Raw genomic sequence first — 13,605 nt, 5'->3', positions numbered from 1 at the left:
AAAAAGACCATTAGCAACCTATGAAATCAATAGAAAACACAGCCCCGTGGCTGTAAAACAATAGAATTAGCCGCAGCGCCAGCAATAGCACCAATTAGGCTGGGGCCCGGTTTCATCAGCTCGCGCAGGGAAGAGCTTGTCCCGGGGTAAGAGGGGTCGTTGTCACTCCCAGCCCCAGCCCCACCTACCGCTGCGCCGCGCGGCGGGGAGGCACGAGGCGGCGCAGCGGGGTCTCATCAGCGCGGGGTTTTTTGCAGCGCCGAATGATTTTGTATCGAGAAACCCCAGCGATGAAGAGGCTGAGCAGATTGGAGCTGACAGGCAGCGAAGGCTTCATTGATCAGCCAGCGAGTTTCCCGGGCCGGGCAGATGGGGCGAAGTGCACAAGTTCACGGAGGGGTGCCGGGGCGGCACGCGGGCCGGCAGCCAACGCGCCGAGTTCACACTTGACTTGGGCAAAGAGGATTCGGGAAGCAGAGAGGCGCCGCGCACTGCTGCCGGCGCCCGGGACGCTGGTGGGGACCGGCTGGACTCCAGCAGAGGCAGCCCGGGCTTTCCGGACGCTCTCCCCGGCCAGCGGGACCGACTTGCAACCGAGAGCATTGGCTTGACAGATGGCCGCTGTAACCCCGGGGTTACATGTCTCGGGGCACCTGCGCCGGCCGTGCGCACTGGCGCCCTGGGCTCAAACCCCGCGATGCTCGAGCCAGGAGCTTTCCGAGCCCTTGCTGCAAATGGCGGCACCTGCTCGGGGGCTGGGAGCAGAGCCCGGGTGCGGGGGGGCTGGGGCGAGTTACAGGTCCCTGGTCTCACTGGCCAGGCCCTTCTCTCCTTGCCTGCAGCCGGCCCAGAGCCAGGGCTCAGCCGGGCAAGGAGACGGGGCCACCCTGGGCCTTATTCGGGGGGGTTTGCCCCTAGCTCCCATGAGAAGCTGCCCCACGCTCCTGCCTCCCTGGCTGGCGAGCACCCCCAGCCCACCCACTGCCTGCCCCGGCTCTCCTCCCGAGGAAGCAAACCCACCTGGCAGGTGCTCGGGGCCGTCTTGGCACCACTGACTCGACCCTGGTCCCTTGTCACGAGCAGAACAGCACCCGCTGCTCAGACCACTTTCTGGGCGTCAGGAGAGGGCAGGAGTCCCACGAGGGGGCACGGGCTGCCACGGGAGCACCCTGCCGGGCCATCGCTCCGCCGTGATGCGTGAATTACCCTTGCCCTGGTGCATGGGTGCCCCATGCCGGCTGGTCGCAGACAGGCTGCCCAAGGGAAGCCCCTGGAGACGGGAGAGCCTGGGAGGGCCGAGCACCTGCCAGCCACGGCAAGAGCTCCTCCAGAGCAAGCACCGAGACAGAGGACCGTGCTGCCCAGAAGGCAGCTGCATCTTGGCCTCACAGCCCCGCAGCGGGGCTCGCCGGCGCCTGCACGAGCGTCACTGGAGGGACTCGGGGCCGATTAGGATGTCACGTCGGATTAGCTCCCGCGTGGCTTCAGCCAACGCCCGAAAATTATTCGTAATTAGGATTAAAAGGCAAAGCCTGGGAAGAAACAGAATCGGAAACGGGCCTGGCACCGGCGGAGCAGCTCCGCTCGCTGCCGCGGGCTCGGGGCCGGTTCTCCCGGGGAGGTCTGCACGAAACGCCCGTCACCCGTAACGCGGGTTGACAGGATGAACAGGCCCCCCGCCGAGTGTGCGCGAAGCTGGCGCTCTAGTGACACGTACTTAAATATTAAATGATACCTCGAAGCATGCGAGAGGGCTGGGAGCTGAATCATCGCGGAAGACAACGTGCCGCGACGGGGAACCAAAGGACAGCTGACAGGAGCGCGTTGCGGGAGGCACGTCTGGGGGGCAGCGGGCGCCGCGTCGCCCGTTCTCCGGGAAGCGCAGACCCACCGTGCTCCCGCCGGAGCACTTCCGCAGCAGTCGTTTAACAGGAGCCTATCAAGCAGAACAGACACAATATGAGCTTGGGCACGTCATTTCCATACATTACACTATTCAACATCTCGCACGGACGGCCCTGCTTTCCGAGGCAGGAGACGAGCCGCGGCACGCGGACCCCGAGGAACGTTCCCGCGGGTCTCGCCGGGCAGACGCTCGGCTGGTCTTGCCCCGCGGGGGTGGGGGCGGCGCTGGGGCCCAGCGATCGCAGGCGGCTGCGGTGATGGGCAGCGCCGCGTTAGCAGAATCTGCACGTGCTTCTGGCATCGTCCCCCACACAGGGGACAGACGGAGAAAAGGGCTGGGCAACGTGTCTTGGCCAAGGCAGGCCCCACGCTGACGCGGGGCTGGAGCAGGGACCGGGGCCCTGGAGGCACACGCGGGGCTGCCGTGGTCTCCACCGTCCGGCGGCCTGCCCCGACGATCCCGTCTCAGGCCCCGCGGCGCGCAGGGCAGGGCTGCAGCACCCCGCACGCACGGCCGCTCCCCGGGACGCTCCTCCGCCTCGTGCCAGCGCCGAGAGGCGTCCCCGCCCGCCTGCCCGCCGCACGCTGCCCCGGAGGAGACGGGGCTGGCTCGCTGCGAGTTGATCGCAGCCCTGGGAAAGGCCCTGCCCGCTGCGCCGGGGCCTGGGGCCCTGCCAGCCACGGCACCGCGCGACAGACGACTGAGGCATCCAACCCAGCGCCACGAGCGGCTGGGGGGGACGGGGAGACACGGCCCCGTGAGCCCCGCCGGGGAAGGGCAGGAGCGTGCCCAGGGCTGGAGGGAGCTCCTTTCCACGCTCCATCTCTCCGAGCCACGGACAGCCGGGTCCCCCCCCAGCAGGACGGGCACCTCTGCACCCTGGCTGCATCGCGGGGCCATCCCTTGCCAGAGGGGACCGGCGTCCCCTGCACCCGGTAGCATCGCAAGGATGCTCCAGGCCCAGCTGCCAGTTCCTCCTCCGGCCTCCCCTGCTCCCTCTGCCGCGTGCAGACGCCTCGTGCCAGGGGATAAAGCGGGGCTGAAATCCCGAGTAGGAAGAGCTCAGGAGCACGCTCCACGGAGCAGGCAGGACGCAGCCAGACGCCAGACGCGAGCTGGCATCAGGAGGTCACTTGTCCTCGTCACGCCATCCCTGCCCCCGGCAGCTGTTTGGCCAGCGGGCTGGCAGGGACCGGGCTGCCAGGGTCCCCCCAGTCCTCCCTTTCCCCCCTCGACAGCCGCGGTAGGCAGCGGCGACGGAGAGCCTCGGGGCTTGGACGCTGCCGGCTGGGTATAGCGGACAGGCTTGTGCTTGCAACCGATCCAGCCGTGCCCTGCAGCCCTCGGCGAAGGGGACCGCTTTGTCCACCGCGCCTGGACAGCGCTGCCCTTTGCCGACAGCAGGCAGCGAACGGGACCTGGTTCTCCCTCGTCTGACGGCACCTCTGCCGATTAACCCTTCCTGACCCGGAGTAACAGCCATTTACGCACCTTCCCGGCACGATTCAGAGGAGCCAGCACCGGGGCAGGCGTCTGACACAGAGCCTCATTTGCAGGGTTTGATTTAATATTTATGTGCTGTCTCATTGCCGCCTTTGAAGTGGAGAAAGGAGCGCACGGACTCCTGCCACGGAGCCCGAAGGATGCAGCCAGCTGGCCCACGCCTCGCCGAGGCCCCGGCCCGCTCCAGGAGAGGTCGCGGAGGCCCGGTGCGGAGCTGGGAACGGCCCCAGGGCCCCCAGCATCGTCAGAGCCCAGCCCAGCTCCTACCGCTGTTTGCACAATGCCATAAAAAAAAAAAAAAAAAAAAAAAAAATCAGGCCAAGCGTCAGCTCTCAATTCACTGCCTCCCGGGAGCCCTACTCTCTAACGCAGCAGACTGCACGTGCCGGGACGGCGAGTCCCAGGAGTGCCCGGCGCTTTGCAAAACCACGATTCAGAAATACGAGCGCTTCAGGGCCAGGGGAAACTCCATCCGCAGGAAACTTTATGGGACACGTTTGTGACAGGTTTAACATTTACCCGGTGCCGTCTTCTCCCCCGCCCTGTTGGGAGAGCTTAATTTCCTGTGAAATTTAAGCTGCAAATGAGTTTGGATGTGCAGCCAAGCAGGAAAGTCGCTCCACTAAACGATTGCGTTTTGCCGAGCGGGGGCTCCCGGCTGCACCGCTTTGGCCTGCCAGGCCAGCCCACGGAGGCTCCTGGGGGCCGTGGTGCTTCCCGCGTGGCGGAGGTGGCTAACGGCGCGGGGCGGGCCCTGCCGGCCGATGCTGCCCTTCCCCGAGTCGCCTTTCCTTCGGCCGGGTGCCAGGAAACCTTCTGGAGAAAGTGTTTAGGGCTGCGGTTTGCTCCCTGGCCCGGTCTGGCCTCCCCTCCCCGCTGGGATCCAGAGCGGCTCTCGAGACTTGGTGGGGCACTTTATCTGGCTGCAGGTCAAAGCACCGCTATTAAATGCAGATGAGCAAAATGAGAGCGCCTTAAAAGCAGGGCCGCCGTCTGCCCGCGTGGCCGGCCTGGCTCGCGGCACGGGGCCAGGGAGGCGTCGTCGCAGCCCCCAGCCCTCGGGGGAGATGCAGCAGCACCGCGCGGGCTCCATGTCCCCCTGCCTGCACGGGAACGGGCGCCCCAGAGCCCCCCGAGACCAGCTCCTGGCCGCTGTCCCGCGGCACAGCAGGCTCACGGACACCGGGGTGTCGCCGCTAAGGACTCGGCCCCCGCAGCCCCAGGACGGTGCTCCGGCCATCCCTGCATCCGAGGCCCGGGAGAGGGACACGACCCCCCTGGGATGGGTTAAAAGAAAGCCGGGGGCCCTGGGGTCTCTGGCAGCGCCAGCTCAGGGGCTGGGAGCAGCGGGCACGGCTGCACCTTGGACACATCTGGGAGCCGCGGCGCTGGCAGCCCAGCACATCTGTGTCACGAATGAGGACGAGGAGCTTTCCACAGCCACGCGCACCCAGACCACGTCCTCCGCTGGCCTCCAGTGAGCCGGCACTGCCTGCAGGCATCAGGGCTCCCACACCCGGCAGGGGTTTGTCCGGTCTGCGCCACGCCAAGGAGGCCCCGGAGTTGGGCCAGCGAGAGCCCCAGATCCAGACCCCGGCTCCAAACACCCCCAGGCTCGGGGGCTGGACATACGAACCAGGATCACATGGTGCCACGCACAGCTGCCATGCTGCGTACCTGAGCCCCAGAGTGGAGCCGTGCCAGGATTTCCGCCCAGCAGCTGCGAGTAAAGAAGGGGGCCGCACACCATGAGCCACGAGGCTGAGCTCCGGCCTCGGCTCCTCTGCCATCCCACGGCCCGTGGCCCTGGCGAGCCCCCGGGAGCGGGCGCGCTGCGCCAAGCGGATCCTCAGCGCTCTGCACTTGAAGGAGAATTTTTAATTGCGCCTGTCGACAGCAACTCACCGGAGACGGCGAGCGTGCAACGCAGCGAGCGAGAAGGGAAGGGCTCCCGGATGTTCAAACGCGAGGCCATGTATTATTTAAAAGGCTTGGGTGAAGCAGAGGAAGCGTCCCAGCTCTGCTCGGTGGGGCTGCACCAGCCAGGCGCTGGGGGCTGCTGGCTGCCCCCCTGCCCGTGGCATGAGCTCGGAGGTGGAGACGTGGGCTCCTCCCTGGCCTCACCTGCTGCACGGTGCAGCGTGGCACCGAGGCCGTGGCGCCGGCTCCCATCTCGAGGGCAGGTCTCGGCTGGCGCGGCCTGGGCCCGTGCGTGCAGGGCTCCAGCGTGCACGTGGCGCCCAGCCCAGCTCTCATAAAGCACCGGGCATCTCCCGGCCGCCCGGTTCCAGCCGCTCTAGGCCCCACATCCACTGCAGAGATTGCAAGTCCCGCCGGACGCCAAACAACTCCCCCAGTGCCAAGCTGCAAGAAAACCACAGTGATGGACAACCAGCAGACCTAATGGAGGGCTGCGGCGGAGGAGCATTGATGAATTAGGTGTCGTTGGGTTTAATCCAGAGTCATTAGCCATGGCAAACCCTCGCATATCATTTGTTAAACTAATGGATGGCTGGAGGTCATTCAGTAATAAGAGAGGGAGAGAGGGGCGATTCATTTGTATCAGACATTAATTGGCTGGAATCGATTACTTATTTGGCATTTGCAGTGTATTAGGGGTGGTTTTTTCTGGCTGGCGCACACCTCGCTGGGCGCGGGGCCAGGGCTGAGCCCCGCGCCTGGCCCCTCTCCGGGCAGAGCCAGCAGGCGCTTGGGCGGGCACGGACGGCGTCCCCAGCCGCGCGGGCGGGAGGGTCGTCCCAGCCCCGGGAGATGCTCCCGGGCACTCGGCCCCCACCAAGGTTGGCACCGAGCTGCGACCCCGGGCTCAGACCAGCCGCGCTTCTTCCTCTCTGGAGCAGGCTCCTTCATGCCCAGCAGGATCCCAAACGCACCATGGATGCAGGCGCGGGGCATGGGGAGCCACGGGCCAGGAGCCGGGGGCGCGGGTCACCCCCAGCCCCGTGCCCAGCCTGGGCCTCAGCACCACCCTGCAAGCGGCACAGTGCCCAGCGATGGCATCCCTCCTCTCGACCGCCCGCCAACAGCCCAGCGGGCGTGCTGGGGACGAACCGGGACCGACACGGGCCATCCGGCTCGGACTGACCACCTGCATCAAGTGTCTCCTCTCGTGCCGGCGTGCCCGGAGCCGCAGCTCGCCCGGCATGGAGACCAGCGTCTAGCTCCCTCTCCCACCTCCTCCAGCGACAGCTGCTATTACAGGGAAAGGAAGAAATGATTTTGGAGCAGTTCAGGTGATACCACATTTATCTAACAAGCTTCCAAATGAAAACTAGCATTTGGACTTATTGCGTTCTGGCTCAGAATTTGATTACATTTTTCTACAGCTGTAAATCTGCCTCCCTTTCTGCAACATTATTATTAAAGCCAGTATTGAATTGGTGGTGTGATACGTAAAATTTCAATCCTGGCTTTGACATTCCAGGAAGTTAAAAACCAATTACAGTGTGTGCTTTGCCTGAGGACAGAATGAATCATTGAACAGCGCCACTTCACCAAAAGAAATTAAAGGTTGAAGCAGCAACATGGGGAAGGCATTAAGTTGAGAATCAAAGGTCAATTAAAGTAAAACTGAGTCTATTTTATTTTTAATATTTTGCTTACATTTTCGTTCCTTCCCAATGAACGAGGAGGTGAAGTAAACCTGAACTCGTATTTATTTGCTGGGTAATAAATCTACACCCAGGTTTGTTTCCGAAGCCAGGAGGAAACATTCCCGTGATAAAACTCCCAGTCCAATAACCGGCATTAATCTCGCTGTAACGAAGGCTGCATAATAATCGAGCACGGCACAATCTCCCCACCAGCACCAGCCGCCGCTCCAGGGGCGTCGCGAGGGGCGGCCGGTCTTCACCGACCCGCGGCGGGCTCTGTGCCTGGGGGAAGGAGACGCTGACCCCGTCCGCTCTAAACCACACGAGAGATCTGCAGCCAAGAGCAGGATGTGGCCCCGCCAGCCCGGGGCCACTGCCTGGAGCCTGGCCGGAGCGCCTGGGCCTTCGGCGGGGCGCGCGCAGCCACGCGGGCACTGCCAGGCTGCAAGCATGCCCGCACATCTGACCCCTCGGTCTGCAGGGAGCAGGCAGAGCCGCCCGCCTGGGCCAGGGCAGAGGGTGCAAGGGGGCTCTTGGGCAGCCCGAGGGCCCCGGAGCAGGGGGAGGCTGCCAAGGCTCAAAGGCAGGAGGGGTGCCGACTGAACCCGCAGCTTTCCTAGCGCTGGGGGAGTGCTGTGGGCATGGGGGGGAGGAGAGGGATTTGCTCTGCACCAGCCGGGATGGATGGGAGTCCGGGAGTAGCACGGGAAACCCTGTGCCCCCTCCCGGGAACGGCGCGGCACCCGCGGCACGCACAGATCAGCGGCATCAGCGCGGCCTCGCCTCCCCGCAGCTCCAGCTCCAGCGCATACAACCAGCTCCTGGTCCCGCGGGGCTGGCGAGAACGTGATGCGGCTCTGCCCAGCCCAGCCCGGGCCGCAGGCACAGGGGCCGAGCGCCCGCTCCGGCAGAGCCAGACCCAGGCCCAGGCCTGCCCTGCGGGGGACCGGGGGCTCCCCCGGGTACGGCCCTGCTTCCGTCTCCAGTCGAGCTGCCCCAGCCGCAGGAAGCCCACCAGATGCCCAGCGGCGCGGGGTGCCCGCAGGAGAGCTGGGGCTCCTGCTCCTGCTGCCGGGGCCTGGCTGCCCCTGGCACCGCGAGGGGGGGCCCTGGGACGACCCTGTGCCTGGGCACTAGCGACGGAGGTGACCGGTTGCTCTCCTCCCCACACCCTGGTCTCTCGGCCCAGAGGAAGGAACCCTTCCCGTGGCCCCGCAGCGAGGCGTCCTGGCTGCAAGGGACCCTCTGCAGGGGCCAGAGCCGGGGTGCAGGGAAAGGCTGCGGCTCGCTCGTCTCCTGCACGTCCCATCAGGGCACCCACTGCCGTGGCCAGGCGGGACGTGCCTGCGCCTGCAGCGCAGCCCACGCGGCCGCGGCCCCACCTCCTCCTGCAGGGCTGGAGCATGGCTGCGTGGGCATTTTGGCGGCGAGAAGGGGAGCTCAGCAGGGTGACGCATGGCAGCAGAGGCTCCTGCCCGAGGGGCCCAGGCGGCACCCCCAACACAACAGGCCCTTGCACGGGGCGCCCGACAGGAGACCTTGCAAAGCCCCCGCTCGCCTCGGAGCCGAGCTGCCATCCGCAGCAGGTCCAGCACCGAGCCCTCGCTGCTCCGGGGGCCGGACAGGATGCTGGCTCCTCACCTACCTGCCCCGCAGCAGGGCGGGCCATGCCCAGCCCCGCAGGGCAGCCTGTTTCCAGAGGGCACGGCCAGCTCCCGGGACAACGGGAAGGGGCCCGAAACACCCGATGCCTGCCTCGGGACACGACACCGGCCCCCTGCCCGCCTGCTCTGCTGCTATTGCAGGAGCACGGGGCTCCACGAGCCCCCGAGCGCGCTGGGATCGCCGCGCCGCGCACCAAGCTCGGGACCTCGCCGCGCCTGCCGACGGCACCCACGTCCCCTCCTGCCGCGGGCTCGGGCCCCGTCCGTCTCTGCAGGGAGGGCTGCTTCCCCTGCTCCCCCGGGACAAGCCAGCCTGGGCCGGACGGCGAGGGGCTGCTCCACACGGCCACTGCAAAGCAGCGAGCAGGACTTGCGCCGGCGCGTGGCGGCACGGACAGCCCCGGAGAGGCGTCGCGGAGCCAGGCCCAGGGCATCAGCACCGCCGCCCCCCCCGGGCCAAGCATGAAGGAGGGCTGGCTCCCACGCTGAGCCCAGGGTCCGGCCCAGGCGAACCCCCCAGCCCAGGAGCAGAGCATTTACCTTAGCCGCTAACGGGGGCACGGCCAGGCACGTTATCTCCTGACCTGTGGCAAACGCTGTTGACCTCTGCTGTTAAACACAAGATAACTCGTCCTTTCTGCTTCCTGTTAGCAGTGTGTCATTTGCAGCTGCCTTTTATGGGGCCAGCTTTAATAGATAATCCATAGCCTCGGAGTGGAGTATATCATCTGCTCATTACCAATGATAAATCATCGGCAAAATATTAAAATGCTTAAAGACTGTCATACGGTCTTCGTGAATTGCTTTGCAATACGTACGCTTCTGCCTATTAAAGGGGAAAATGTATTCATCACGGGCCAGGCAGAGCTATCGCATCCTGCTTTATTTACCGTCTGGAGCACAAAGCTATCGGAGGCTGGCAGCGGTGGGGAGAGAGCCACCTTCCTGCCCGGCCATTACCAGCCCTTCCAGATAAACCTGACCTCTGCTATGGAAACTCATTAAGGTCATTAGGAAACACGCCAGTCCCCGGGGGAGCTGGCTTCCCTTAGATTAAAAAAGGGAGGGAGCGGGCGGGCGAGCGTGAGCGTGCTGCTAACTGTGCAGTTTATTCACATCTCTCCGAGTGTGCTAACCTCAGGGAACGGGTAATCTAATATATTCTCAGTCAATTTAAACTCATTTCAATAAAAAAAGAATTAGATGCTGGCGAATGGCGCGGAGAGCAGATGTTACCGTGTTTGCGACACCCAGAAGAACAAGCCGACAGGAGCGCGGGGCCCCGGGAGGGTCTTTCCCGCCTGGAACGAGTGCGAGGGGAGAGCGGAGCCGGGGCCACGATCCGGCTGCTGGGCCCGGCCTGGCGAGAGGGTGCCGGGACACTGCCCCCCTCGGCAGCGAGGCCTGGCCCCCTCCCTGCCGCTTCCCAGCAGCTCTGCCCTCCCGCTACTCTGCGGTCTCCTCCGCGGAGATTTCATGGGTGGAAACGGACCCGGAGAAAGCGTTTGCGGAGGCCCCGTCCTGCTGTGCACAGCACACCCCACCCCGAGCGCCTGTGCCTGATCCAGCAAAGGGTGGGGGGAATAGGCCGAGGGCGGTGAAGTCACACACCCGAGGACCTGTGGTAGCTCAGTGGCAGAGCTGAGAACACCCCAGCTCCCCCGAGGCCTGGCGCAGCGCCGGAGACGGTGGAAGCATCGGACCCGGGTGTAGCTGCGCCAGCCAGCAGCCCAGCCCCGCTCTCGAGGCTCAGCTGGGGACAGAGCTTTGCCCGATGATGGTCCCCGAGTGGAGAGGGCAGAACTGCCGGGCAGCGCGAAGATGGGCACGCACGGTTTCCCCCTGGTCTGCCTGGGGCTGCAGGGCAGCGATGGACAGGGGCCTTCCCTCCGCATCCCGGGGCACTCGGCTGTGGCTGCAGCAGGGGCATCCCCGGGGCCCAGAGACGCAGACACAGGCTCGCTCCCCCGGATGGGGCTGCTGCGACTTGGGAAGCTGCCCTGGGTGACAGGGAACCACAAAGCCGTGGACCCAGGACCCAGGTCTTAGTCTGCAGGATAAGGAAGAGATCGCTTCTCCCTCCGCAGCCCCGCGCTTCCCACACGGTCACTGTGCCTGGGCTCAGGTGCTGCACAGCCGACCTGTTCCAGCAGTGGAGGTAGCCGTGCCCAAAAGACCAGTTCGCTGCCCATCTTGGGGCCAGAAAGGGAAGCGCAACTTGCCTCCTAGCTGGGTCTTCTTGCCAAGGCCTTCACCCCTACTCTGGGCACAAATGCACGGACACATGCATGCACACGAGCACATGCTATTTGAGCAATTTCTGCCCCGTGCATGCAGAAATAGGGGAAGACAACGGTTTCTTTCTTGCTTCAAATGCTAAGAGGGCCTGCTGGACTCGGTGTGGCGTGAACAGGCCAGCCAAGGCAAGCCAGCATGGTCGGCTCAGCTGTCTCCTGCCCCCAGCTAAAAGTGCGAACGGGAGACTGCGCTGCAAGGAGCCCAGGAGGCTTCACGCAGCCCCCAATCAATGCATTTAGCAGGAAACATTTGTCGATGACCTCAGCTGCCTGACTCGGCATTTCTGAAGCCAATAATTTACCCTAATGAAAGTGGGAGCGGAGAGGGATCCGGTTCTGGCGCAGGCGGAGGGCCCGGGGTGAGCTGCGAGGACCCACGTGCCAGCCTGGGCCTGCGACACCCCTGCTTCGAGCGGCCCACCTGGCACCGGGCTGGCAGCCCACGGATTTGGCCGTCCTACTGCCAACGGCGGGCCAGCGCACAGCACGGGACACTCTGCATCGCTCCCTTGCAGCGGCAGGACCAACGAGAGCCACAGAGGGGAGAGCAACAGGCTTCGGCGAGATGCTGGCACGGGGCACTCGGCTGGGCCCGGCTGGAGCGCTGCGGCCGTCCAGGAGACGCACGCAGCAGCCTCAGGCATCACCGCGACCGAGGGCAAAGGCCATCACCATCGCCGGCTGCCTAGGACCGAGCCAGCTCGGGGCAGCAAGTGGGGCTAGACAAGCCAGGCCCCAGCACGGGCTCTGCCAGCACCGCGGTCAAGCGAGGGGCTTTGGTGCCGGCAGCTGGATCCAGATCTCCTTTGCTGGCTGCTTCCAGCCCAGAGAGGAGGGTGCCAGGGGCCAAGGGTCCCTGCCCCAGGAGCACGCGGTCTCTGGCCGCTCTGATGGAGCAGCTCAAGGTACAGGGGGAGCCGGGCAGGGCGGGTGTTGCAGGGACTGAGCCAAGCCCAAGGACAGCACTGAGGGGAGCAGGGCAAGACCAAGCCCTCGGGCTCCAGGCGGCCAAGAAGGCTCGAGGGCTGCACCGCACAAGGCAAGCTGGGGCACGGAGCCAGCCTCCAAGGTGAGTGCCCAGGGCGGGCGGGAAGGAGGCTGCGGCCCAATGCCAGGCCTGGCTCCCAAGGGAGGGAGCGGGTGCAATCAGCCCCCAGAGCCCTCATCCCAGCCCAGCCCAGCCCCCTCCACCATGCAGTAGCCAGCCAGGGATCCCTGCAAGGCGCACAGCCTGCTTGGTAAATAATGACATTGTTATAAATATTCCATAAGCCCAAGAACTGCAGCACATTAAAAAATGATGAGCTTTCCAAGCAGCTGCCGCGCTCTGTCGGCGCAGGCACGCTGGAAGAGGTATTTAAAACAGGACGTCAGTGGGGCTGACAGCTGCATTTGTCGCGGGGCTGATGAATAGCTGGAGAAAGATTTGAGATGTTTAGGAAGGATCAATTCATCACGGAGCAGGCGCACGCAGCCCTTCGCTCTCCCCGAGAGCCCCGCATGATGGGGCTGGACCTGGGACTGCTGCCGATTTTCCCACGCAGGCAGCGAATGTGGCGAAAGGACCACGCAGCGATGTGCCGAACGGCTCCTGCAGCCAGCGGGCGTTGGCCTCCCCCACCTAGCCGCGCGTGGGGGCGAGCAGGGAAGGACCGGGCAGCCCTGACTGGAGACCGAGCAAAGGGTAGCACCCAAATACCAAGCTCCTGTAGCTCACGGTTGAGCTGGGGTCAGGAATGGTCTCCACTTGGTGCACAGAAACCCTCCTCCCGTTGTCCCAAATGCAGCTACCGGCCACTGCCACCAACATTCCCCCCCCGCCCCCAGAGATACTTGGAGGTTACAAGACCCAAGACCCTCCCAGGGATCCTGGCGCTCAAGACCAGGCCATCTGCACCCGCCATGCCTCACTCATCCTATGTGCAGACCCGCTGGGTAGCTCTGGCCAGCCCGCCGCCAAGAGTTTACAGAGAGCTGGCCGAGGATGCCACAGGCTGCTGGCAGTGACATCCCAAGAGTTAGGAAATACCAAGGACAGTTTTCAAGCCTGGAAGAAGGCTGGCAGCATACCAATATCCAAAGAGCAAAAGGTGTGAGCGGTGAATGGCAAGCTGGAAAGCCAGACATCTGTCCTGGGGAAAGAGGAAAGCTGATAGCATGGTAAAGGCCAGGAAGCTCTGCACGGATGTGCGGCAAGCAGACCTCGCTCCTTGTGTTCACAAGTCTGGAGGATAAGGAGCGCTGGGCAGGTGCGACCCCCACGGGGGGGGCAGGTGCGACTTTGACTAGAGATCTGGCGCCAGGTACAGCCGGGACAGCACGGGTTAGACGGACTCGGGATGGAGGAGACACCTTGCAAGGGTACTTGTCAGGCAGCATCATCACAGAAGCGGCTGCTCCAAGGGGGGCCCAGGAACCAAAGAGAAGTCAACACTACTCGGGGCATTTCGGGAATGGAGCGTCACGGTGGATACGGCCCGTGGACGGCATCAGATGGAGGACAGTGCCGTGGGTCACTCAGAACATGGGGCCTGCTTGAGCCACGAGCATTTTTTCCACAGCGAAATGCAGCAGTCACGGTGCTGGGAGCAAGGCAGGGGCACTGGGGACAGGCTTGTGGG

At 64.5% G+C, this 13,605-nt stretch overlaps 1 protein-coding gene across 3 annotated transcripts in view; it reads right to left on the bottom strand.

Moving 5' to 3' along the window:
- The window catches only part of USP31 (ubiquitin specific peptidase 31), a 68,847-nt gene that overhangs the window by 6,559 nt on the left and 48,683 nt on the right, over positions 1-13,605 (bottom strand). For all 3 annotated transcript variants that reach the window (XR_016438751.1, XR_016438752.1, XR_016438753.1), the window contains exon 18: positions 1,736-1,936. The gene's annotated coding sequence lies outside the window, so the exon portion shown is untranslated. The remainder of the gene's footprint in view (positions 1-1,735; positions 1,937-13,605) is intronic.

The sequence above is a fragment of the Crocodylus siamensis genome, chromosome 12, assembly GCF_052110815.1.
Source record: "Crocodylus siamensis isolate JL-2025a chromosome 12, ASM5211081v1, whole genome shotgun sequence".
Classification (NCBI taxonomy): domain Eukaryota; kingdom Metazoa; phylum Chordata; order Crocodylia; family Crocodylidae; genus Crocodylus; species Crocodylus siamensis.
Note: the sequence above shows the minus strand (reverse complement) of the source record. Positions and strands in the feature narration are given on the sequence as shown.